Source organism: Cuculus canorus, chromosome 2 (genome assembly GCF_017976375.1).
Source record: "Cuculus canorus isolate bCucCan1 chromosome 2, bCucCan1.pri, whole genome shotgun sequence".
NCBI classification, from domain to species: Eukaryota; Metazoa; Chordata; class Aves; order Cuculiformes; family Cuculidae; genus Cuculus; species Cuculus canorus.
This window is the reverse complement of record NC_071402.1, coordinates 68,723,334-68,750,970: the sequence shown is the minus strand read 5'-3', so window position 1 is coordinate 68,750,970 and position 27,637 is coordinate 68,723,334. Positions and strand designations below refer to the sequence as shown.

The 27,637-nt window shown below is 38.7% G+C and overlaps 1 protein-coding gene across 10 annotated transcripts in view; it reads left to right on the top strand.

The window, feature by feature from the left end:
- Positions 1 to 27,637, top strand: part of LOC104061156 (poly(rC)-binding protein 3) — a 508,057-nt gene that overhangs the window by 197,656 nt on the left and 282,764 nt on the right. The gene's annotated exons all lie outside the window — the stretch shown is intronic.

Here is a 27,637-nt window from a genome sequence, read left to right as displayed (position 1 = left end):
TCCAAGCGCCTCAGTAGTACACAAAAGAGAAGCTAAAGTAGGGGTAGCATTTTATGTTGTGCTGTCCGCTGACTGTTATTATTCATGACTATTGTTTAATAATTAGGGAATACATGGTGTGACCAAGCAGGAGTTTTACTTCCTCTGGAGTATGTGAGGCTGCTCCATTTCTATGGACTGTGGAGAGAAATGTGAAAGGATTTGATCTGAGCTTGCATAAGGCTCTAGAAATCCTTTGTCACAGGGATATCCACTGTACTGATGATTGCTGGAAGGGCTTCGACAGTCAGAAGCAGTTAGGCAATTGGGGATGTCCTGCTCTACTTGTGTTACTCAAAAAGATGTGTTGTGGAGAAGTGCATTTAACTGGACAGAGTTGAAAGTTGAACTGAAATTTGCTGTAGAAGTGTCTAAAAATGCAAAAAATAAGGAAATTACATATACTAGTTCATCATCTCTGAAATCCAGTTTAGGAGACTGCTTAATGATGTAATTTTTCAGGTCACAGGGTAACTCTTTCTGAAGTAATCTAGATAAAGTATGTATTACTGATAGGATTTTGAGTTCTATTTACAATGCATGTTGTTCTCTACATTCAAGTCTTTATGATTAGGGTTTAAAAATGAAGGTAGGAAAAAGCTTCCTTAACAGAAGCTATGTTTTCAGGATCAGTTTTTCCCACACTGTGTCAGAAGTGCCCTAATGTTTTGGAAGGTCTGATCTTGAGGAAATGGGATACATGTTATGCCACAGGCTCGAAATGAAAATATGAGAGCAACAGGATAACATTCTATGGCACATACGCAAAGCTATCAAGCCATGGAACACACAATATTTAAGAGTAACCTTATTAATGACCTAAAAAAAAAAAAATCAGGAAAATAGATGTCAGACAGTGGATTTTATATGTATATAGCTCATTATGTGGGGAGAGGGATGAAGAGACTCTTATTCTTGCAAGAGGAACAGCAGTTTGCTGAAAAAGGAAAGGAGGCACTGGCAGCTGGTTCAGGGAAGGAAATTCCAGCAAGTTGGAAATATAGAGTTGAAAGGGCGATGAAAAGCCCAAATGTAAGAGCTCAGTGGCAGAGGTTGTAGTGGATGACCTACAATGAGAAACTGGTGGGGATGAGAAAGTGAAGAAATACAATTAAAATGGCCTTCATTATCCCTGGCTTAGTGCATTATGTTTCTGCTGTTCCTAGTGCTTTATTACCTGTTGTGATGGTAGCTGCCCTTCTTGATTCATTTTGCTTTAATTACCAGTTGCATGGCTTGAATAGAGCAAAAGTACAAAGGGGATGGAATCACAGACGCAGAGGCCAGCTTCAGACAGGTACTCTAATGAGGGCAGAAGAGAATCTAATCTACTGAAGGGAATTGTGAAAAGTTACTCATCTGGTAGGGAATATTGCGTTTAGAAAATGAAGGAGCACCATCCACGTATAGTACAAAGGTACAGGACAGGTACTGAACAGTGGAAGTGGTGCAGTGAACATGCATTATATGTGTAAGAAGTTACAGCAAATTGACCTTTAAAAATTAGTCATCACAAGATGATCTTCCTTATTTTACATATTTTCATTTAAAAAAAGAGATTGCCATGAAACATATCACACTGAATCTTTTTTTTTCTTGGTCTGCTTTTTTAACACAGGGTCTTTAATATGATTAGCATGTGTTAACCAGAATAACTGAACACATGAATGGATTTGGGCACATTCAGGTTTTATTTTTAAAGGTACATTTTCAGGTTTTTTTTTCCCCTATATTGTTTTGATTCAAAATTGATTATTAAACTTATTTATTACAGTGATGTCAGTATTTATGTTTTAACAGTTGAGTTCTTCTCACAGAGAAGATCTGGGAGTTGAGGAGAACTAAAATAAAGTTTTAGTGGAGACAGAGCTCCTGAAAATGAAGCTATTTCAGTTCTGCCAGTGTTGTTTCTATTAGAGCAGCACTGCAATGTACAGAGGCTCAGATAGATGTCAGTAAAAATAACAACCTGGTTTTATATGTGCAGTAAATACTGAAGATTGGATTGGAGGCTGTTTTATTATTTTTTTCATGTATGGCTTGTTGTTGTGTTTTGTATGTCTGTGTTTGTTGTTTTGGGGTATTTTTGTTAGTGCTGTTCTGCTTGATGTCTCACTATATTTCTCCTCTGGTTTCATGGCAGTCTACCAGTTTATGTTAATGACTGTTTCTTTACCCAGTCTCATGAAGTGTCATCATTTGATGATGGTAACTTAATTCAAATAAATGTTTCCGAAAGCTGATATCTCTTTTCATTAAATATGAACATACTGAAAAATTGGAGAGCACTTGTTTTCATCAAATGGTACTGATAATCCAATCCAGTCCTGTGAGATTTATGTGCAAAATTTTTAGTCTATTAGATCAGATATCGAATCACGGTTCGTGACAATAATATAAGTATTTATGTTTTAAAAACCCACAAAAAAAACCTATATAAAATAAAACAAAACAAAAAAAATCCTGGTCAGTGAGGACTTGGCCAGTTTTAATAAAAGCAAATGCCCTTCTTTTCCATCTCAAAGACCCACCGAAGCTAGAATTGGCACTAGCATACTCAATTCCACAAATATCAAGGGATATAGGTGTTACAACACAGTATTGTTGTAAACACTGGACTGTGGGCTTCAAAGAACGAGTGAGTGGGTAGGGAGTGGAAATGGCTGATGGATTAGTCAGGTGACTTTAGAGTCTTTTAGGCAACTACATGAGAAAGTATTTGGTTTGTATGATGAGTGTTGACCAGCTCTTGATGTGACCAAGGAATCCCCGCCACATGAACGAGCCACATGGTGTTGGTTGGTCTGCAATGGCAGGAAACTTGCCATTGGACTTTAGCTAAGATTAGGAGTTACAGTTAGCCGTGTGTTTATTGAGTAGAGTTGAGAAATAGCATTTCTGCAGTAAGATCTCACTCAAAGGTGGACCGCTTTTCTGCTACAGCACTGGAAAAGGGGGAGGGCAGAGAGAGGACAGAAAGAGAAAGGAAAGAGATGAAAGCGATTCTCGTATGATCAGGTTTATGCATGGAATTTTCCTTCGTGTGCTTTCTCAGCAGTATCTGTTTCTATGAAGCAACATATAGAGCTAGTTGGTCATCATACTGGAGAAAGTCTTTGCTATTCTTCCTATTATGGGGCATCAAAATGCAATTTAGAGCAAGACTGGATTTTAATAAACAAGTGCGGTAGTTTGTATCTTCTACAGTGATGGCACCTACTGAAATTCAGTCTCTCGTCACGTTGGGTAGGAGGATAAATCTGGCTGAGCCTTTGTTCTGATATCTTTTCCGCATGTCCCTGCACTGGATCTACACACGTGGCAATCCTATGCTGAATTAGCAAGAGATCCTCTATGAAACTTTTGTGTCTGCACTAGCAGTTCCCTCAGAGGGGATGGATCTGAAGAGGGTGGCAAAGCTTGTTATTCTAAAGAAAAAAATAATAGGAAATATTTTAAATTATTATAAATACTAATAAATTCATCACAGTGTGAGAGAAAGCCTCCTGAAGAGCAGAGATAACATACTTCACCTTTTCTCAGTTCCCACCCTGCTGCCTTGCTATTGTGCCTATGCGGAGGATCCTTTCTGTTTGGCTAGTGAGTTGCTTGCTGATGCCATGGCTCAACAAATCACCAGGCTCACATTCTTGAGACTTCAGTGAGATTTAAGCACATGATGAAATGGCTTTTGTTAAATAGTCACGTCAGTGTGAGAAGAAAATTTAACATGGCCTTGGCTGTTATCAAAAAAACTTAATTATGTGTTAAATATCCTGTGTTCAAAAATGAAATACATTTTAAAAGCTTTAGCTTTCACTTACATGTACATGTCACATGTGTACATCATAGACTGAGTTCAGAAGTATTACTTCTAACACTTCTGGGGAAATGTCATTTAACAAGTTTCAAGTTGCTACCAGCACTGAGTCATTATCCTTTGTGTGCTCTTTCGTTAGTTTACTGTAGGAAAAAATGTCATGTACCATGAGATTTTGCTGTAACCTGAGCAATCAGCATATGCAAACAGATGTTTATTTGTTTTGTGCAACTGCATAGAAATTTCCTTCCTACAGCCAGATGAGGAGAGCGAGTATGTGTTAGAGCGCACGCGTTTGAAAACAGTCTCACAACAAGGCAGCATTGGCACGTGACAAGAGGGTCTGTCCAGGGGTGTTATTTCTTGTGGATAAGGGTTTCTTTGACCTGCTGGTTCTCTTTGATGCCAGCCCTCTCTCACTAACCTCAGAGGAGGGAATGGGAGAACTGGATGGAAGCTCAATTCCTTCTGAGCTTGTGGCATTTATATTGTGAGACAGTTCAGCTCGAGTTCATTTTGCTGAGCTGCTCACCCATAATGGATCTGTCACAGTGGCTTGACAAGGTATTTGTATCCATTTTGGACAGCCCTTGCTGCTCAGCACTCTCGCTGTTAAAGTTCCTAGCAGACCACTCTGATTTAGTGTGTCAGTGATGTCTCCTCTCCCCCTCAGAATACATCTGTCCTTTTCAGGGACTTAAGAGGCAGCTGACTGTTCCAGCCATGCTCTACCTTTGAATTTGTATCAATTAGCTGAGACCATCTCTTAATTTTACCCCAATTTTCTCTTCTTCACCTGTCATAAAGATGGCACAGCCAAATAATGGAGGGTATTTTGTGTTAGAAACACTATTCTGCTTGTATGTGTGGAATTACAAAATCTATTTGTCTTTCTGTTGTATTGGTAACTTACAAAGAGTTGTTAGTTTGTTCCTGGAGTAAAGATGTGGCAGGGGTGGTGGAAAGGAGAATAACGATATCTCACAAACTGAAAATCCAGCCTTCCAGCCAACTTTGTCTGGAAAATCAAGTTTACTTTCAGAGACTGGAGCTGCTAATAAAACAGGAAAAAAAATTACTGCTTTTTCTTTTCCAGCTACTGATGGGGAAATTATGTTAGTCTGTTTAACTCCAAGTTCAGGTTCAAAATTGGGTGTCCTTTATTCTGTTGCAAACTTAGTTGAATCTGAAACACAGTTTCAGTCCTAGCAGAGCAGGAGGATGTTCTACTCTCTCCCTTTGTCTTTCCTCAACACAAGAATTTTTTCCAGTTCAAATCGCCAAATAAACCTGTAGGAAGATATCCATTGCTAAATATAGGGAGCTGAGCTACAGGCTTTAGCAAGGTCTGGGGAGCCAAGTGAAAATTAAACCCCTGACTCTCTTTTCTACTAATTCCTTTCCTGGGTCTCTCCTTTTCAGGTTTCTTCTCTTCCTTTCCACTCTTCCTCCTTTTCCTCCCACCTTCTGTGTTCCTTATTCTTTGAATACACTGCCTCTCCTTCAGGATTCATCCTATGTAACATAGCTTCTATGTGTATTGGCAGATCCTTAGGCTTTCAGTTCACCTTAGAGACTCATTTCCAAGCTTGGGTTCAAAAGAATAGAGGCATCCCTGAAGACTGCTAGCTCCTACAGCAGTGCCGTGGTTCCAGGTCAGCGCTGCACTGTGCGTGGAGTTCAGGTTTAATAGAATGTCCTAGTATTTCTCTTGTTCGTCCTGCACAGCCCCGTCTCTAATAACGTAGCATCTGAACTGCTCCTTTTGTGTTTGCTGAGGCAGAAAGAAATAATAATACTGGTCAAAGGCTAATGTTTTAAGGGATATTTCTTTTAAAACCAGACAAAAGTTCAATGAATTCTGCCATCAAAGTGTAGCAATTGAAAGTTAACTATGAAGAGAGAGTGAAGCTCACGTCATTCTCAACCAGGTGCATTTAGCAAAGCTGTACTCCAGAGACTTTCCTTCTCACTGGTAACACTTACTGCGAGAAATAAAAGAAACCTGCACCTGGTGCTTCTTTTTGTCACGTATGTTTGTACCATTCTCTCCTAGAGCTGTCCGTCTGTAGTTTTCTGATTTGCACAGTATGGGTATACTAGCTGTTTGTCTTCCATTTCCTCCTGTTGAAAACACGTGTGAGAGAGGGAGAGCGCTTGACAAATCCACTGCTCTTCTGAGGCCATTCCAGCACTTCCAGTGTCTGTATTAATTGTAAAAGTTGAAATGAAATATCTTGGGCTGCACTGACCTCATCATCTGTTTTTCAGATAGTCTATCCATCCCATAAATCCTCTTAGAGATAAATTAAAAAGGCCTGTAGAAAAGATATAGCCTGGATGTAATAATTAAGCAGGTGTTAAGCAGTAGCCCATTATTCATGTATCAGGGTTTTTTTACGATAACTTTTTTTATCTTTTTATTACTGCTTGAAGAGAGACTTAACTGAACACCATTCCCAACTGCCGAAGGGCAGTGTTTGAGTGATGAGAGACAAACCTTCTGAAAGGGAACCACCATCCGCAGAGCAGAAGTTTCCTTGATAGGAAATTAGCTTTAGAAGTTGCTTCCTCCTTGCTAGGCAATATCATTTATGTTTTTTGGCTGAAGGGTGAATTAATGCTGAAGGGGCAAAAACCTTCTGTGGGTGCAAGGTATGGGTGGAAACTACTGCTTCTGTTACCCACATCATTTAAAATCCATTTTTAGTTATGCCTATCAGACAAAACTCGGAACTCTTGTTAAGCAGTGGTGTATTAGAGACTGACATTTTCAGATCATTCAAACTAAGAATCATTGGGAGTCCCAACCTTGTAGATGAGTTAATGTGCAAAAATTCAGATTCCATTTTTAAAATGGAAGGTAGAGACAAAACCAGGGCTTTTATTCAGTGTTGCAGTAAATTTGGGTATTCAGCAAGTAACTTCTGCAGCAAGCTTGTAATTTTCTACAGAGAGAAAGTAGCCAACCTGATGTTTTTGTTTTTTTTTTTTTTCCCATTTCTAAACTGCATCTCATGAAATTATGATCACTTTCAATTTGGGATCAGAAATACTGCACAGGGAATGAAAAGCCTCAGCTGCTTTTGCTAAATGAAATAACTGTGTCTAAAAGGACTCTGCACAAATGGTTTCCAGAGGGCTGTGAAGCACACTGGCTCTGTGTACGCTGCACCGGTGAAAGTAGAGCCTGGAGCCTGGCTAACATGTTGGTTTCCTGTGTATTCAGTGGCTGGAGAGCTTTCAAATGCTTGATTGTCTTCAAAATGAAACCTTTCTGCACAGGATTGATAAATATTAATTTAACCCTTTGTTATTAGCAACACTATTGGAGAAGGGCTTGTTTCATGGCTGCTATTGCGCTATCACCAGTCAGCTGTGTGTCACAACCACTGGATTATAAGCAATTTGTGGCAGATAAAATCTCTGCCATTGTGTTTTGTATTGTGGCTGGCACAATGAGGCCCTGCTGCTGCCCTGCTCTGCTGGGAGTTATTGGTCTGGGAGAATTATAACAGCTAGGAAATTTGTCAAATGCACAGACAAGATGCTCAGGTATAAAGGGCACAGGATCAGCATGGAACTGAAAAGACTTTTGAGAGGTTTCCTGGTTAAACATTTCCTACTCTTCTGTACCATTTCATCCCTAACAAAACTTGAATTTCTCATTAGAAAAATATGTTTCTTTCTTTCTTTCTTTCTTTCTTTCTGTAGAGGACAATTGTGATTGCAATGTCATAATCAGATCTTGTTCAAGATAGGTGTTTTTTCCCCTCCCAGTTTTCACATTGTTAAAGACATTGTTTTAGCTTAATATTATGTAATGTGGAAAAATCAATGAAAAAGAAACATTCTTGAGCGTTTTTTGGTTTGCAAAGTGTACTCTTTCAGAGTTGCTTCTTTCTGAATCTGAATATGTTATTCCCTGTTTTATGAGGGGAATCTCAAACACCCTAGAAGCCTTTGTTTTGTGAAGTTATTTTCTTTTGTATGAAAACAAGAGTTTCCAGAGTGGAAAATTGTTTAATTGATTCCAGAATTTCTTTTGAATCTCAAAATATGTAGGATTGCCATCATTACATTAATGAGCTTCTTCCTTTAAAAAATGTTTCCTGTACTTAGGAAACAAGAACTCACAAACCCTTTTATATTGTTGGCGTTATCTTTTGGGAAAAAAAAAAAAAACAAACCAAAAAAACCACAGAAACAAACAAGTCAAGAACAGTGTAACTGTTTGTTTGTTAACAGACATTTACAATTTATCATTTTCTCGGACTTACAATGTAGTAGCTTTCTTCACTGGCATCATACTGCAAAGCTGTCAGTCAGCAATTAGAAATATTTTCAATATTTCCTTGTGAAATATCTAGATTCTAACAACCACCTTTCAGTCAGTGAAGCTCACCAATGGCTTATTCATTTAACTTATTCATGGTGGTTTATGTGTGCTTGCCTAAAAATATGAACAAGGTTGGTAGAGAGAGGTTATATCTTTGCTTAGATTAGTTGACAGAGTTGGAAAATAAAAAAAAAAAAGTGAAGCACACACACCCACCCCTCTATAATCTCAGCTGTTGGGTAGTTTGGGTGGTACCACAGCAGCAGCTTTGAAGAACCTTATTTTGCCAGTGACTGGCAGTGCAGCAGTGTGGTAATTTGGAAAAGGCTGATAAATTTGTTTTCCATGAGGAAAAATAAATGGGAGTAAAGCTCAACAAATTGGAGTGGTTGACAGCAGTTATGTGATTTCCTTAATAAAGTCTCTGACTTCTCTGGACAAGGACAGTGCTGGAAGCACAAGCCAGGTCTAATTACTTGTAGTATTCATCTAAGATTAGTACAGCTGGAGAAGGAGAGGACCTGTATAGCTTTTCTTTTTTGATTCCTTTTTTTTTGCTTTCCTTTTTCTTTTTTTTTCTCTTGGTGAAATATGTTGTTAAATATATTAAGGTTTTGAAATACCTAAAGAACTCTCCTAAGAAAGAAGAAAGTGACATTTAAATGATTTCAGGATATTAGATATATTTTTGAAGCCTGTATTTTGCAATCAGTGTGGCTTTGTTTACTCCAAAATTGTTAGCAGAGACAGAATCTAAGCATTTTGTCTTGAAGTAATGGAAAGGTTTAATTCTCTCCTTTCTATGCTTTCCAAAAGACTACATTGCTTTTAATTAGCTGTAGTCTCTTTGCTAAGTAGAATGAAATTGCCCAGCTGTGTAGAAGCTGTGGGCCAGCAGTAGGTATTGGAAGCTGGAAGCACTGAGACCCTCTTTCCAACAAAACTGTTCATATGCCAGTTTCATGTTGAGAGTGTTAAATAACAGTGAAGTGCTTAGATATGTTTGCAGATCTGGACCATAACCACGTGTCCTTATCTGGCCAAAATGTGCTGGTTTCTGGCTTTTTAATTTAATTTTAGTAAGGCATTACTGTTAAGAGTTTTCACATTTTCCACTGTGATTGCACACTGTGATCTGAGCAGCAGTGCCGTTTTTGTGTTTATCAAGAATAACGGGTAGTGTTTTAGCTGGATCTTTCCCTGATATTTTCTTGACAGATTAATTTGGAGCTTTCTCTAGAATTATTTGTGTGGAAGATAAAATGACAAAATCAATGGAGGCCCTTCTGCAAGCTGATGATCATTTACTGTGTGCATAAATTACTTTTTCTATGCTGTTAAGTAGTCCTCCTAGAGCTACAATCAGTGTGAGACCACACAATATCCTCAAGCTTACAGCTGATTTTCCTGTATGTTGTAACTTATGCAGAAGTGGACTACACGTTTAAGTTTTCAGTTTCTTTATGCCATCTAGGACTCCTTTTGGAAACATGAGCTGGAAAAATGAGTGGAGAATGATATAACTTCTAAATTTAACTCCTGAATTAAATCTAAACTGTTTAATTTTGTTTCTTTTTCTCTTCGTAGGTGGTTTACCCCCTTAAAATAGCCATGCATAGTGCTTGTGAATAGAAAGAGATCTGGCTTTAGAACTAAAATTAAGTCACTTCTAACAACCATATTCTCTCATATGTGCAACTCCATCATGATAGGAACAATGTAAATTTTCAGTAAAATAGCAGATGAAACTTCATATTCAAATAATATATGTAGTTCATATTTGGAAACAGTCTTCAGTATACATGTTGCATTTATGGTCCTGAAATTAGCTATTAGCATTTACTCAGTAGGCCTTTGAGCAATCCTGTATGTAACTTCTTGAACACATCTCCTCAAACTCAGTAACAATGAAAATTGGGTACTAAGAAGCAAGAATAGTGAACAAACCAGAAAACATCATTGTGGTGTTGCATATATACTTGAATAAATTCATGGCACGTTCGGGTATTGAAATTTTCATGCTGCACTGGACTTCTGTCTCAAAAATAAAATAAGATAATTTGAAAAGAATAAAAAGGTCAGTAATCAAGAGCATGAGACAACTTCCATATGTAAGGAGATGAAGCTCACTAGCACATTTCAACTTTACAATAAATGTATCTGAGCTATAACCTGGATCTTTATGTAACCTTGAACAGCGTGGAAATCAACAAAACAGATTATTTAGTCTTTTTCTTAAGATTTAAGAAATCGTGGTATCAAACAGAATTTTTCAACCTGAAAGTTTTAAAAAAATTTTAAACTGTTAGAAATTCTTTTACACACAGGCTGTGAAATCATAGAATCATAGAATAGTTAGGGTTGGAAGGGACCCTAAAGATCATCTAGTTCCAACTCCCCTGCCATGGGCAGGGACATCTCCCTCTAGATCAGGCTGCCCAAGGTCCCATCCAACCTGGCCTTGAACACCTCCAGGGATGAGGCATCCACAACTTCCCTTGTTGAGACCTGTTGCAATGTCTCACCACTCTCATGGTGAAGAAATTCTTCCTAATATCCACTCTAAATCTGCCCCCTCCAGTTTATACCCTTTCACCCTTGTCCTATCACTACAAGCCTTTATGAATAACCCTTCTCCAGCTTTCCTGTAGCCCCTTCAGGTACTGGAAGGTCGCTGTAAGATCTCCTCTGAGCCTTCTCTTCTTCAGGCTGAACAACCCCAACTCTCTCAGCCTCTCGATCATTTAATAAGTTCCTGGTAAAAGCCCCCTGAAGTGTGATCAGAGCAAAGGCATAGACACAAAGTTTGACTTGGCTAGTCCTTTTGTTGTTGAGGAAATATTGCTGCTCTTCTCTTGCTCATCTGCTTTTTCCTTAGGCCTCAATTGCCAATAGCAGTAGTCAAAGGCAGAGTAGTGAATAGTGGACATTACATCTTTCTGTTTTGGTTTTTTTTCATACTAATGTAGTACACCATGCATTTATAAGTCTTTTAAATAAAGATACATTTTAAGGGTTGTTTACAGTGCTTAAGTGTTTGATTTAGTAGATGAGGGGAACTGGTTTTGTTAAAATATAGCATCTGTATATGTTTCATGAAAATATTTTAAGATTAGAAATAGACTGAAACCCTATGTCTGGATAGAAGTTATGTGTATTTGTTATTGGCCTGCCACTCCAGGTCCTGATTTTCTGAATTATCCTTTAGCTTCACTATCCTTGTTTTACCTTTTGAAAACATACAGATCTGTTGAACAGGGCCACATTGTATAGGACACAGTATGAGCTCATCCACATTCCAGTTGTGCAAGACTGCGAGTGCTAGTCACCTGTCTGGGGGAAACAATAATGTTTTACAAGACTGAGTTTTAATTGCATCTTTTACTTAAGTGCAGAGCAATCCCTGGGGGATGCCTTTTCACTTCTAAGAATGGAAAACAGCAGTATAAAAAATTCATGTTCAAGGTAGTGGATGTTTGGAACTTGCTTGCTGGCTTATCTTTCTTGTTTATTTTGAACTGAAGCAATACTATGTCTGAGACAACCACGTAAGAAAATAGTGGTTTTGAAGTGAGTTTTCAGGATTGGAGTGTGGGATTTTCATTTTAAATTCTAGTTCTACAAAGCAGATAAACATGATGATTATTTCCTAGCTTCAGAGTACAGCAACTGAAGTTTTATTCTATTTTAGGAGCTCTTGGATGAAGAATTTGTATGTATGGTATGTCTCCTAATTTACTGGGATTGTTTATTGTTTTGTGATTTGCACAGGCCTGGAGATCCATGAGCTACTACTAAAGCCTGAGAAAAACAAGTTTATTGTCAATGATCTTGAAAGTATTGAAACTTACATTTCTACTGAGAAATTTTTAAGGGTCTGTTAATCTTAAAATGGTTGGAAAAAATAATTTAATAATAATTGAATAATTTAATTTTGAACTGTTCTACTGTTCTTTGTCAATAATAGGTGAAGCGTGTTATGTTAGACAAGAAGTAGTAAAAGGGGTCTTTGTTTTCACATGCATCTAGACCCAGCTTGGACTCAGTGGGGAAGGAAAGTTCTGCTGCCACTCTGTCAAATGGTTTGCTACTAATGACAGCCATCCCCAGTGCATAACTGCCTGAAAATGGTAGCTGCAAATATATGAATTGTTTGTGTGTTGTGGGTCAACATTATACCAGGGAGTAGGTCTGGACTGACGGCCGCCAGCGAAAGATGATGCTGCAGCTGAGAGACTGCAGACCGTGGAACTCTGTTATGGTTGCTGGGATCTGGTAAATTTATTGGAGAGCCACCCAGAGTGGTTTTGCTGGTAACCTGGTTTTGCTTGCTTGCATTCCTATCGGGTACATATACTCTTCAGATATCCATGACCTGTCTTAACTTTCTTCTATTTACTAGCCATTTTCAGGGCACAGGATGGTGGGTTTGTTGTATCTTTAATTTCATCTGATCATATTTGGTCTGCTTGGAATTATGTTCTTCTGCACAGCGCAGCAGAGGGAAAGGTATTTTCCCTAGGTATCTGTATACAGCTTGTTATCCTGAGAGTGTTTACTTGAGAAGTGGTTGGATGATACTCAAGTTGGAAGTTGAGGTGTCTTGAGTATTTTTGTTCTTTTGCACTGGTAAAAGCAGTAAATATTTTTCGAGTTAAAGATAAAAAAGGAAGAAAACACAGAATTTATGTTAGTGATTATTCTTCTCTGAGATTTCACCTTATGGCTGGAAGATTATTTAGTGGTTTATGCCAAGTGGAATAGCTGCAGCTGGAGACAGAAAAGCCAGTAGAATATTGATCAAATCAAAGCAGCCTGGAAAGTAGTGTTTTGTAAAAATCTCCCTGCTGAAAAAATATTCAAATATTACCCTGTGGAAGATGTTGAGGGACAGAAAGAAGAACTGTTATTTGTTAACAGATTTTTTTTGCTTTGGAAAACATTTTTAATAGGAAGCTGAAATATATTTTGAAGGAAAAATGCCCCAGCATTTTTCAGTTAGTTTGATTTTCAGTTAGTTTTGATAGTTTCAAAAGTTTGATAACTGAAGTGTGAGACAGTAGTTCAAAGCTGTGCATCTCCCTATCCAGGCTTTTGACACTTTCAATTTGATGCATTTAAGTTTGTCAACTAAAGCAGAGGTACTGGAGGATGCTGTACATAACGCCCTTATAAAACTATGGTACCAAAAATCCAAATATTTAGGACATTTTGAAGAATACCAACTTCTAACTTTTACAGGAAAGAAACCTCCTAAACAGTTTTGTCAATGCTTACATATTTTTCTAGCTGTCATACTTCAGATACAATTATATTTGTATGTTTGATAATGCTACAGCTTATATGATGACACGAATTTACTCATTCGGTGTTCTATACATTTATGCAACATATGATAAGCATGGACCTCTGACTGTTTTTCTGTGTTTTTCTGTCATATGTTTTTCTGTCTGAGATAGTCTACTTTAGTTATGTTTACAATGACTCATATTTGCATTTTTTTAACTGCCCATTTCTGTCTGATGTGTGGTACGAAGAGGATGAAAGCACGGCAGTGTCTGGCTGCTAGGGAATACTGCAATGCACGTTATATATGTGAAATAAAAGGTAAATGTGTAGATAATATTTTCCCAGTTATGCCCTTTCATGTGTATATGGATGAGATCAGCTCTCCTAGCTGATGTGAGGCTCCTTAGAAAGCCAGTCAGAAAGGCTTTCCCTGAGTAAGGAAGCTAGAATGGCAGCAAAATGCTATTCCTGTTGTGCAGAGTACTAAGAGGGAAAAATAATATGCCATCACAGGAAGACTTGGTGATTGATGCTCAGAAAATCAAAGTGGGGTGAAAAGTGCATGGGTGTAGTCTGACAGTCTTGGTTTTTAAAAGCAAGGCTGTCCAAAATTCTGTTAAGCATACCAGTAGTAGAATGAGGAGCAACAACAAAACCAAAAAACAGGTGGTCATTACAATTAAAATAAAAACTGCATTTGAGATTTTACCTGTTATTTTTAGGAGAGAATAAATAGGTCCAGGGAGCTTTCATTTATTTTGTAGTTCTAGTTCTCAGCGTACCAGGTTCCGTGGTTGAATTTCATAATCTGTTAGTAACCTAAAAGTTGTAAGAGATTATTAAAAATTGTATAAGTTTTTAATAGTTGCCAGATAGTATAATCTGCATTAATTGCAAATATTAAATTGTATTTAAAATTAAAGACATTTATTAGGTACTTGAAGTGCTAGCAAAGTACAGATTCTGATAGCTATTATTATTTTTTCAAGCAAACAGAGTAGCAACATTCTCTCTGTTAACATTTTATCTAACTGGAAGTACAATATGATATAATTTCTCTGATATTTGAAGCTGTGGATTTGAATGCCTCTTAAATCTATAATTTCAGTATTCCACTGTGGTATGTAGCATCTAGCAAAGGATTTCTGCAAGCTTAGAAATAGTAGTAGTGGCCCTCTGTAATTTGCATCATTCCAAGTACTCTTATGAGAATATTTGTACATTTTTAGGAAGGATTTAGTATGACAGAGGCAACCTTCTCCCTCCCGCAAAAGTTAATTAATCAGTCCTTTAGGTGACTAATTAGATGTGCTGAATTTCTAGTAAAATGTAGTGTTTCATCCTAGTTCTTCACGCCTATGTTACCCAGCTGGTATCTGTAAACTGAAAGGGGGTATTGCTACAGTGTATGGTTCCTAATAAAATTAAAATTAAATGATCACCTCAATTATAGATTAAAAACTCAGGTTCAACAATTATCCAAAGAGCTCCACTGAAAATCTGCAGTCATGTACCAACCCTTCCTGCCTGAATTTATAGCACTCTTACACAGACGTAATTTAGATTTAGCTTAAATTGTATCCTAAATTGTTTCCATTATCTCAACCTGGAATGGAGGAATCTGTGTCTATTCCTGGAATATGATATCATTATTCTTGAACTGCATTTCTTACAGTGTATGCTATCTTTTCTATATTGAACATTTTCAAGGAAAATGTTTTTCAGTTCCTGTTAGTGCTTAGACATTTGAGTTGGTTAAATGTCGAAGGAGGAAGAGTTTGTCTGATATATTCATTCCAGTCATGGTAATGGTCTTTGAAAAACATATTTATTCATAGATTATAACAGGTTTTTTTACTACCAAACTAATATTTATAATACAGAAATATACTATATTTTATGGATTAATGAGCAGTGGTGTTAGGTGGAAGAAGGAACAGAACTGTGAAAGCTTTTCTTACTACCAAGTCACTATCTCCACAAGAATCTCCATCTACTGGGTCAACATTTCTGGTGAAAAGGTTCACATTTTCAGACTTGGTTAAAAACCCATGGAAATTCCTTTCTCACAAAGGCATTTCTTTCTTCTTGTCACACCCCCACATGCCTTTTATGATCTTCCCTTCAGTGATCCAATCTTGTTTTGATTTACTGCCATTCTCTGGGAAGAGAGATTTCTGTAAAAATAACGGAAATTCCTCCTCTATGCTTACTCAAAACCAGAACTTTTTAAAGGCTGCAACCCTGCAGAAACTCTGGACAGAAGTCTTTGTAGTCAAGGGGTATTTTGTGTATCAGAAGAAGAGAGAGTAAGTAGCAAATTAGCATCACAGATGATTCACACAATAACCACCTGAAACCGGGGAGCTCCTCACTTCTGCTAAAACTTCTGAATTGTGGATTTCCTTTGTATTCATTATGCAGTAGTGTTTTGAGAATGAGTGGTTGTTAGCCTGAATTTGTGCTTCTGAAGTGCCAGAAAAGGGCTACTGACAATATGTCTAATGAACAATGTGTGTGGTGGCTTTTGGGCCCTTTCAGAAGAAAATCTTGTTTTGGACTTGTGCAGAGATACAGTGCTAGCAGTGCCATTAGATTGAAAAAATTCAGCTTATTGATTCAAAGTGCAAGCATGACCTCAGCCTCCAAATGACGGCTAAAGCTCCAGTCCTACTGGTTGAAGGTGAAGTGCTGAGGCTGGAGCAGATACTGGGGCTGAGAACAAGCTCAAGAGAAAGCAAATGAAGAGAAAGCTGAAGGCCTAATTTGTTTTTTCTGTCTGGAGCTGGTGCCTTGAGTGTCTGCAGAAGCACTAGGAATAGAATAAGGAAGGAGGAGCTAGTGTTAATTATCAAGGAGATAGTACAGTTAATTGGAATCTAATTTGCAGGCTGTGCTATCAGTCCATCAGTGCCGCCCTCCGCATAAGTGACAGGCCAGATTATTTAAGGTAGAGGGTATCACTTGACCTGGGGCCAGGAGAAGGACTGCAAGTGTGACTCTGGCCCTCTCTTTTTCCTGCAAGGGCAATCCTAAAGAAGCTATAGATTCTTTCCAGGTTGCTCTATAACTTTACGTCTGATCAGGGCCGTACCCAGTCATCCCTGCTTCCTGTCCCACTTCAGAGAAGGCTGGAGGAAGAAGCATGTGACATCAGAAGGTGTCAAGTGGCGGGGCATGGCCTCACGCTGTAGAGATGCTGCTGCAGGGTTGTTCCACCCATAAATTGCCTGGAAAAGGGGGGGCTTTGAACATGGAACCAGCCAGGAAGATTTAAGGGCTGGTGGAGTTTGCTGTGCTAACACAGACAATTCCTTATCCACCAAGTGGCCCATCCATCAAATCCTTTCCAATTTAGAGACAAGAATGTTGTGTGAGACAGCATCAAATACTTTGCACAAGTCCGTGTAGATGATGTCAGTTGTTCTTCCAACTTTCACCAACTCTCTGTAACTCCGTCATAGAAGGCCACCGAGTTTGTCAAGCATTGTTTCCCCTTAGTGAAGTCATGTCGGCTGTTATCAGTCGCCTCCTGATTTTCTAGATGCCTTAGCACTATTATTGTTTTTTTTATTTAGCTTAGCAAGGAGTAGAAAGAGTTACTTTGGATTTTATACAGTTTGCAGAGAAGATAAATAATGACATTCTAAATGCAGGAAAAGAATCTCTTTTCCTGATGCATTTGAAATGTAATTTTTTCTGGCAATTAGAGCCTATGAGAGACTGGCTGGCTGGGTATATTGGGTTATGGCCATAATCAGAGTCCACTTTAATTAATCTGATTATTATACATTTTGTGGTACTCTGAAATTGTTTAACTTCCCTGTCATTTATGAAGAATAAACTTCTCTTTCTACCTAGGGATGATTGCCTAATGCAGAATTATTAATGGTTAGTCATAGGAAACTAATCAAGTTAGAGGCAACATGGAGTGAAGAAATGAGCATAGAACCAGGAGTTAAGTTCTTCCGTTAATTTGATACATGGTCTTGGAAAAAATAGCTTACTGCTCTCCACAGTCTCTCATTTTTCCTTCAGATAAAAAAAGGAATATTAATACTTATTTCCCTACTTTACCAGAGTACTGGGAGAATTAGCTAATGCAGATGTTTGTGATTAAAATATTAATGTTTAAAAAAGTCACTTTTTTTAAAAATCAAATACTTTCGTTTATATCTGTGTGTTTACCTGTGTGTAGAGAAAATTGGTAATGAACCTGAAGAACTGATTATGCTATTTATATCTTTAACGGCCAATCCATTCATTTGAAAGGAACATTGTCTATCTATTATCTGCTTAAATTGCTCCTATCACTGATAACACCCAAGTGAATTTATCCTGAATTTATCCTTCCTAGGAGGAAGTATAGATTAAGGCCAAACCAGACTATTATGATAATTTAGTCTGACTCCTGTAAAACACAAGACAGAATTCTCTTCCAGAAGTTTCTGTTCCAAGGCCCTATCCCATTTACTGTTTCATAACTAGAGAAATGCACCTCAAGTAGAAGCAAGTTTGATTTTTCAGACCTTTAATATATATGTAATGCAAATTAGAATAAGTAAAATTTTACTTGCTCGTAACTGCTTGCTGTGGTGTAAAAATTTAGTGTGTATTGAATTATCAGTGGGTGTTTTCATAGTTTGCCTAAGGTGACACAGTGCAGAAGAAGGCTAGAAGCAGATTCTTCTGGAGTCCTCATTTATTCCATGTAAGGCTCTGTGGGCGATAACTAACTTGGGCCCACCTATGGCGTAAGCTTTTTTAAATTAAAGGCTCAAGCTCTGAGATAAACCTTATGTATTTGTGTGAAAACTCATTTGCTTTCATTGCAATGAAGCGCTGTAATCTTTTGGCCACCAGAATTCTTTCCTCCGGCATATAAATTACTGTCTGAAGATAACACTGACCCCTGAAACAAGAGAAGGTCCCATTGGCATTGTATGTTCCTTATCAAGTATTTTTACATTTCTAGTAACAAATATTAAAAATTGTGGAGTTATAGAATAATTTAAGGTAGGAGGGACATCTTCAGGCCATCTGGTCCAAGCCACTCTCCCCCTCAGCACCAGCCCAAAATACGGCTAATATCAAAGTTGAAGTTAATTTCAGTTGATCATGTTACTTGGAGTTGTATATAAAATGCCTACTACTTCCTTCATCCTAACAGTTCACTATGAGGTAGTCTTAGGATTGGTCATGAGGGGAAACGAATGTGATACGTGGAAGGAGTCATTCCCTTGAGTTACATTAACATAAGTGACATCAGAAGTAGGCTGTTTGGGTTTACCCAATGTAAATTATTATGACAGATCAGAACTGCTGGAAATGAGAGTTTTTGTATGAAGTCTAGCAGGTGAAGCAAATAATTCTTCACAATAATTGTGTCGAAGTTTTAGCTAAAATCACACTGAAAGGAAGCTGTGCCAGAAATGCTCAATGAAACTGTAGTATAGAAAACCCAGCTTTCAGACTTGTGCCAGACCAAGCCCACTGCAACCACACGACACTTTTTCTAAAGTAGCTTAGATAAGCTCACAAAACATTGACAGGAGCTTTGTTCCAGCAGGTTTCATGCCTCATTGCATATCATCTGTTCTTCTGCAGCCAGCATAAACACATCTACAGTGTACAGTGTGCTTTGGCAAATTTTAGTGCAGTGCTGTGGCGTGTCTGTGCTTGGTTTGGAACACGATCCTACTGCTGAGTAAGCCAGCAGTGCACAGAGCCAGCCCTTAGTATCAGGGCATCATAACTGCAGGATGCTCGCATAAACCTACTTCAGTTCTTTGGTAATGCTATTAATTAAGCGTACAGTCCTAATTTGTCATAATAATGTTTGCTAAAGTAATTTTTAATGACACAGGGATGGGCTTTTTGTTTTCATTATTTCCTTCTGTGGCTGTTGCAAAATGACTTTTTAATGACTTTTAAGGCATGTAGCTATAATCTGTGTATTTCATAACTCTCAGAAAACTCATTCTTTGCCTGGATGGAGGATATGCTGCTTCCCTCAGGTTTAAAAATGCAAGTGAATAATCTAAATGGTCTCCACTTTGAAACAGAAAGAAAGTAGCAGGAGATAGGTATAATAAGCAACTGAACATTGAATAGTTTATAAAGTGAATAAAATTAAAATTTAAATGCATATGGTTTTTCTAACCTGAGTTGTTTGTGAATGTGAGTTTCATCTGCATTCTTAGTGTTAAAATGTTAACCACATGTATTAATCAGTTTGGATAGATTTCCTTCCTTTCTGCACACATACGCTAACTGGGTTTACTTCATTAAAATGACTTATTACTTATGTTGGAGATAAAAGGTTTTATATTTTATGAGGGCTGTTATGACACAGTAATTCAGGTTCAGATAATACAATGACATCTTTCATTGGTAAGTTTTGACAAGTAACTTCCCTGAAATCAATGCAATATGCTACTTCTTCAAAAATATTAATATTGACTCTAGACACTGACTTCTGAGCCCCCATCATAACCCTATGTAGTGATATTAGTTTTTTCCAAAGAATTCCATTAACTATGTTGTCCCTATTTACTCTTGCATGGAATTTGGTATTACATTTGCATGTGGTGTAAGAAAAGATGGTAGCTGTTTCCTTAGTAATAAAAGCATTGTATGACTATTTAAAAAAACTCCTAAAATATATTTTTTTTCCTTAGTGAACACTTAAAAAACAAGGATTTTTTTTCTCCCTTCAAGAGCAGGAAAAAAAGTACATCTGAAATTAAAACGTTTCACTTCTTTTAAGTGACACACATTGAAAGCAATGGAACATAAGCAAAAAAACCTTTTTTTTAAGATATCTGCTATGTAATTTTTCTCTAGTATAATATTCTCTGAGGAGCTCTGTGTAGAAGGCAAAGAAGCAATCGCAATACTGACAATTAGATGGTGAAATGACAGCTGAAAATGAAGACAGTGAGCAATGCTGTGCAGAATTAGTAAATTCAAGGGAAAAAGAACTCTTGAACTTTGGGCAAATTGTGGCCTCTAAAACATGATTAGAGTGGATATGTATTTCAATTGCATCTGATTTACAGCAGTGTAGACACTTTCTGACTGTCTGGTCATTGTGTACGGTTTTATACTTGTAGTGTCTGTACAGTTTATGTGCCTTAATGGGAGTTTACCATGCCAATGTCCCTTTGATTGTGGAAGTCTAATTTTCACATTAAGGGAGAACCAAGGCACACATAAAGTGGGATCAGACTCTGTCAATATAGAAAGAATATATGGTTAGGATTCAGAGCCAAAGACCCAGAAATCCTCTGTAGTGTTTTATTCTAAATATATCCCTCATCCTTTCTCTTTTTTCTTTTTTTTTTTTTTCTTTTTTTATTTCCTTCATCTTTTTTCCTTTAATCATGATTTCCTAAGGAAATAAAACTCTCATGATCATCCTCTGGATGTATCTTAGAGTTATCCTCTTAATAACATTTAAGCCAACTTCAGACAAACTTGATGGGAGCTATATTTCTAAAGCTATTGAGTTATAGTGACTATTGTAAGAATAGGCAAGAGTGAAAAATAACTTGAAAAGGTCAGTCTGCATTGAACATTAGACAATGCATGTGAACAGTCATCTTGAGAAACTCGTATTTATTGTTTCTGATCTCCGTTATATTATTATTTTGGAGGGGGGGTTATTATTATATTGCTTGCATTGGACCTTTTCTTCATGTTGCAGACAAGCTAACAGTTGCATCAGCGTCATCTGTGTGTTTTATACATACATGAATTTACTTATGCATACATACCTATGTATATATAAGTTTCCTGACCAAAGGATAGTTGGAAAACAGAACACATCCTGTTTCCCCTGTGACTTTGGACATACTTAAATTTTCTAGTTTCCAGGCTAAAAGAAAACTAGTGAGCTTTCCATGACCTCAGTGGGTAACTCTACCCTGAGACAAATTCTTTGTGCAGAAACTGACTGCTTACATCGCACATGTTTAAGTATGGTCCTGTTTGAAGATCAGTGGTTTGGATGTGACAGTTATTACAGTGCCTTGGACAAACATATTCCTTGTAAGAAAAAATTGGTGTTAATAGCATAGAAATATTTACACCAAAAAAGCACTTGGAGGTGTGACACAAAGAGAAAAAGTACTAAAATACAGAGGGATTGCTGTAGCCTGCCTATTCGAATGCTGAAGTAAAGTACAGAGTTGCTTAGATGACAATATTTGTTGCACTTTCTTTCACTTAACCCATTGAAAAGTTGTTCACACTTAGTGAAGAATTTACTGAACAACAGAGCACTCTTGTAAGCCTTGCAGGGTTTTTTTTTGCCTGAGTAACTGCTGTGTTTCAACCTATATTGCAGTTCTGGTAGAATTATTCCACACTGTGTGGGTGCTGGAAGTTGAAAGGTAATTAAAAATCTCTAATATGTCTGAGCTCTACTCAAATAGTCACCAGAAAATTCTTCTGTTGCAGAACAATGCATTTTGGAATAGACTGTTGCTATTTATTATTTTCTTTATATTTATAGCGGTACACTGGACTCACCCTTCAGCAGAAGGACACTCAAGAATTTGAAAGGTGTCCCCAGGACTTTTGGTGTGGTCCTCTCTTTTGATGTCCCAAGGAGGTTTGCATGTGACAGTACACCAAGCCGCATTCCTGCTTGTTAGTTTTTGAACTCCATATTGAATCTCTCAGGATTGGTGCGTGTTTGAAAACAGTCTGTGTCTGTTTTCTACTGGCTTATTGCTGAACACAGTTCATCTTCCCACTAGCACGTACATATTCAAACTGCTCCTGCTGCTCATGCATAGTACGGATAATCTCTGAAGCTGGCATGCTAATGGCACTCTTGAGAAGTGCAGCTGCATGTCTCGCCATAGACTGAACAGGGAGAGAACTATGCAAGCGAATCAATGGCTGGATATCTATAAACTGTTCTGGTGTACATCAGGATGATGAGAATTAGACATGGTTGGGTTCCGTTCTTAACATTACTGGCTAGTGGAAGAGTATGGATGCCAGCGTGCATTTGCAGTTTAAAGGAGAGGCTCTTGAAATGGGATAAAAACTGGCAGCCAGGCCAAGTGGAATACCCTGTGCAAGACACACAAATATACAATGCACTCTCTAGAAATAATGAACAAGGGAATAATCACGTACACATCATCCGTATCTAAGAGACCTCACATTAGCTTAAGGCTGGATATATCATAGGTGTGATACACGCTCAGCGTGTTGTCTACAAGCACAGCTTATGGCACAGAGCAGACACAGAGCTGAGAGACTTGTTCATTGGCAGCAGCCTTGGAATGGTAGTGTTGAATTGGATTACTCCAATCATTTTTCCAAAACAACTGTAATTTTCATTTCCAGCTGATTATAAACTGTGATAATTTCTTTACCTTTCTTTACCTAGTTTATTAGAAGTGGCAATACTGTCTAGAGATAGTATTCTCAGGACCAAGACTTCTAAAAGAAATAAAGACTTGTATCCAGTCATGGGAAGAAAAGAGTTTTGGTAGAAGAGCAGGAGTTCAAATTTGTTCTTTTTAGTACTTGTTAATAAGTGATGTGCATTGAATCAGGAAGTGCTCTTTCTGTGGAAACAATGAAACTTGATAGACCATCAAACTATTTGGGTGATCCGTGGGTAAAACTGTTGAAGCATTACTTTTTTTTAATTATATGTTTAGCAAAACTTTCCACATGTGCATGCATACAGACTATTCTTTTGTTTTCACAGTAAAGTAAGGAAAGAAAAATACTAATGCTATTGTCTGTGGAAAAATAGAAAGGTTGCAACACCGCAAATAGCCTTAAAAGCCTTTCTTTTTTGCAGCATTATTGTATCCCTGGCTTATAACTGATTCAGGGCAGATGTTTTCCAAGCAAAGAAAGCAAGGATGGGATCATGCATATATTAAACAATCTGTGGTTTGGATAGTGGTTGGGTTTTACAAGTGAATGTAAAACTTCAGTGATTTGTGTGTTCCTGAAACATTTCATGGCTTTGTCATCTTTAACAGCTTTAATTAAACATAATACAGAGGGTGGCATAAGAAGTAGGAATTTGACCTGGCTTAGACACTGAATTGAGTTCACCCAACCCACCTCACGGTTCTCCCCAGCTGGACAGTTGCTTAATATGAGGCTTAAACCACTATGTAAAAGTATCCAAGAAAAGATGTAGACGAGGCAAGATTGTAAGCTTACTGGACCAGGTCCAATTTCTATAAAAACATGGAGCAGCTGGGACTATGTTACCTGTTTTTATTCATTGAAAGGCACATGTGAAAGGCATCAAAGTGCATAGCAACCTCTGTTGCAGGAAAAAAAAAAAAAAAAAAAGTAGATGTAGGATGTATCCCTCTAATTAGTAGTTCATTAACAATAGAAGATTGGATTGAGGTTTTTTTAAACTGCTTCTCAAGTTTCAGGCTGAACAAGAAGATGAAATTTATAATTAAGTCAGTGCTCTTGCATTAATGAGCATGGAGTAGCTTTACAAGATATCTGAATGTGGCTTCTGTTAGCACTTCTCCCAAGCAGAAATGAAAGGGTTTAGCTGTACATATTATACCTACTAAGTTCACCGGCATTGCTTCTCTGGGATTGTATCCTTGCTCCGGACAAACTAGTGTGTGTGGAGGGGGTGAGGGTATTATTTCACATATTTTGGCTGAATCCCTCCTGCAGAACAAGGGCTTTCCTGGTCTTAAAAAAACAGCCAATGGCTTTTAAAGAAACTTATGTCCTAGTCTGGTGAAGGAAACAGTTCACATCAATGCAATATGGACTTGCAAACTGTAAAACGGTCTCAGTGACACTGCTTTCCAATTCATAGTTCAAATTAACATTAGACAATCAATGTCCCTCTGAATGTACTTTCATAAGAAGAGTTAGTTTCCATTTCCACCTATAGAACAGTTTCCTTTATTTGATCAAGTTCATCCGAATCCTCTCTCTCTGGAACATTTCCTCCTTTCCTGCACACAGGAAGCAAGAGCTGTCCTATTCAGTGCTTGCAGTTAGGACTTGAAGAGCAGGTGAACAGAGCCCTGCAAAGCTGATGCAAATTCCACTGATAAAATCAGTTGCCAAGGGAATGTTAAGCAACACGAAGGCAATGTCTCCATCCTCTCAATGTATGTGCCACCTTCATTGACACAAGACCAAGGCTTGATGTTTGCTTCCCAGTTAAAGTTGCTAGCTCATCAGGTAGCATATAGCCTTTGTGCCTTTGGTCCAGCTGTCTAATCAACTCTACACATCAGGTTTGTGCAGCCATTCTGACAGGACAGGGAGTAAATCACTTCCTAAAAATACTAACCGATAGATACTGTAATTGTGGCACTCCCTGTTAACTCTACTTTAAATAATTTGTCAGCAAGGAAGATCAAAAGGCAATAGGAGTTTGAGCTACTATTGAAGATATTCCTTTTTTTACATAATAATAGAGAATAACACCAATATATATGTAAATAAGCTGAAGCTTAATTATCTTAAATGGTCTTAAGCTGTCTGTTTTAAACTATTCCTCTTTGGAAAACCAAATTATATTATAGTCACCTGAAATTTGCCTTTTATTTCAAGATTCAAATTAGGTACTACCAATAAAGTTTGGTAATTGTCCACTCTGATTGAATTTTATCAGGTTCTCTAATATTTTGGTCATTACTGTGTCATTTCTTTCTGTAACTTCTAGTTTCTCCATATTTAGAGAGCAGTTGGAGTGTCACACCTCAGGTTAGCCCAGGAGCTGCTGTTTTGATTTGAGGTCAGCTGGGGAAATCTCACTTCTCCAAAAGAAACTGATGGTGTGTGATGATGTTCAGCCGGCCGAGCAGAGTACACTGAAAGATTTGTCGGGGATAGAAATTCCTTGAACCCTGGGGAGCAGACCTGGAAATCTGAAGTAGGAGATGGGCCTGAATTCCCCAGTAGGATGCAGGGACAAACCTCTGGGCTTTATAGAGGAAGGGCTGATGAAGGGTACTACAAGTCTTCCCTGCTGTACTCACAAATTACGGAGCTGTGACCATGGTCCTAGGACACTGTAGTGGGATTTTTGATATAGACTTCCCCCACAAGGTTTCCTAGGATGAAGTAATTTCCAACAGACACTTTAGAAGTATGAGTTTGTGGATGCACAACGTCTCTCCATCCTTAAACCTGATCCCTCACATATCTAGCTTCCTTTTGTTACTTGCAGTTTTAGAAAATTTCTCAGCAAAACCATTTTCTGGCTTAACCGGTTATTACTTCTCTTTCTTGTTGTAAGGCTCCTCAAAGCAGATCTCTCATTGTGTTTGTTGAGATTTTTATTCCACTGAGAGAGCCCTCTTTTTCTCCTAGCTCTCTGTTACAAAATGTCATACCTCTGTTGAAGCATCTAGCGCTGGCCAGAGACATGTTGTTCTGTCTGAGTCAGTATTTCACTTCATGTGACACAGCAAATGTTCAGGTTGACAATCACAGAATCATAGAATAGTTAGGGTTGGAAGAGACCTTAAAGATCATCTAGTTCCAACCCCCCTGTCACAGGAAGGGACATCCCACTAAATCGGGCTGCCCAAGGCCCCAACCAACTTGGCCTTGAACACCTCCCGGGATGGGGCATCCACAACTTACATGGGCAACATGGGCCAGTGGTTCACTTCTCTTTATGTTAACTCTGCCCCTCTCTAGTTTATACCCATTGCCCCTAGTCCTAACACTACAAATCTTTGTAAATAGTCCCTCCTCAACTTTCTTGTAGCCCCCTTCAGGTACTGGAAGGTTGCTATAAGATCTCCTGGGAGCCTTCTCTTCTCCAGGATGAACAACCCCAATTCTCTCAGCCTGTCCTCGTATGGGAGGTGCTCCAGCCCTCTGATTATCTTTGTAGCCCTCCTCTGGCTACACAATACTCCAGATGAGGTCTCACAAGAGAGGAATAGAGGGACAGAATTACCTCCCTCGACCTGCTGGCCACGCTTCTTCTGGTGCAGCCCAGGATACGGTTGGCCGCCTGAGCTGCAAGTGCACATTGCCGGCTCATGTTGAGCTTCTCATCAACCAGCACCCGCAAGTCCTTCTCTGCGGGGCTGCTCCCAAGCACTTCCCCTCCCATCATGTACTGAAAACAGGGATTGCCCCGACCCACATGCAGGGCCTTCTTACACTCGGCCTTGTTGAACCTCATGAGGTTCTCACAGGCCTAATTCTTCCGTCTGTCTAGATCCCTGTGGATGACGTCAAGTCGTTCCGGCGTGACAACTACGCCACTCAGTTTGGTGTCATCTGCCAACTTACTGAGGGTGCACTCAATCTCGCTCTCAATATCATTGATGAAGATACTAAACAGTACCAGTCCCAGTAGGGACCCCTGAGGGACACCACTCGTCACGGATCTCCACCTGGACTTGGAGCCATTGAGCACTACACTTTGAATACGACCAGGCAGCCAGTTTCTTACCCACGGTACCGTCCACCCATCAAATCCATAGCTGCCCAATTTAGAGAGAAGGGTGCTGTGGGGGATCGTGTCAAAGGCTTTACAGAAGTTGAGATAGATCATCTTCTTTGGTTTACTCCTGTCCCCTGCTGTGCTTACCCCATCACAGAAAGCCACTAAGTTGGTCGGACACCGCTTGCCCCTGGTGAAGCCCTGCTGGCTGCCATTAGTCACCTCTATGTCCTGCATGCGCTTTAGCATAGCTTCGAGGAGGAGGATCTGTTCCATGATCTTCCCAGGCACAGAGGTGAGGCTGACAGGTCAGTAGTTCTCAGGGTTGTCTTTTCTAGCCTTTTTAAAACTGGGCACTGTGTTACCCTTCTTCCAATCCTTGGGGACTTCTCCGGACTGCCAGGACTTTTCAAACATCATGGAGAGTAGCTGGGAATGTGGGAATAATGCTAAATGTCGGGAGAAATGGGAACGCTAAGGTTTTCTGAGTATAAGGCAAGTTTTCCTTCAAAAGCCTAAGTCAGTGTAGGATGCAACACGCACAGGGGCAGCACGCTTCTTATCAGAAAGGGATGCAGGGAGGACCTCTTGCCCTGTGAGGTGAAGGACGGGACGTTTGCAGACAATCGTAGCCAGTCCCTGCTCTCAGCAAGCATCAGCAAGGAGACTGGTGCAACTGCCCAATTATTTGCCAAGAAGATGAATTGCA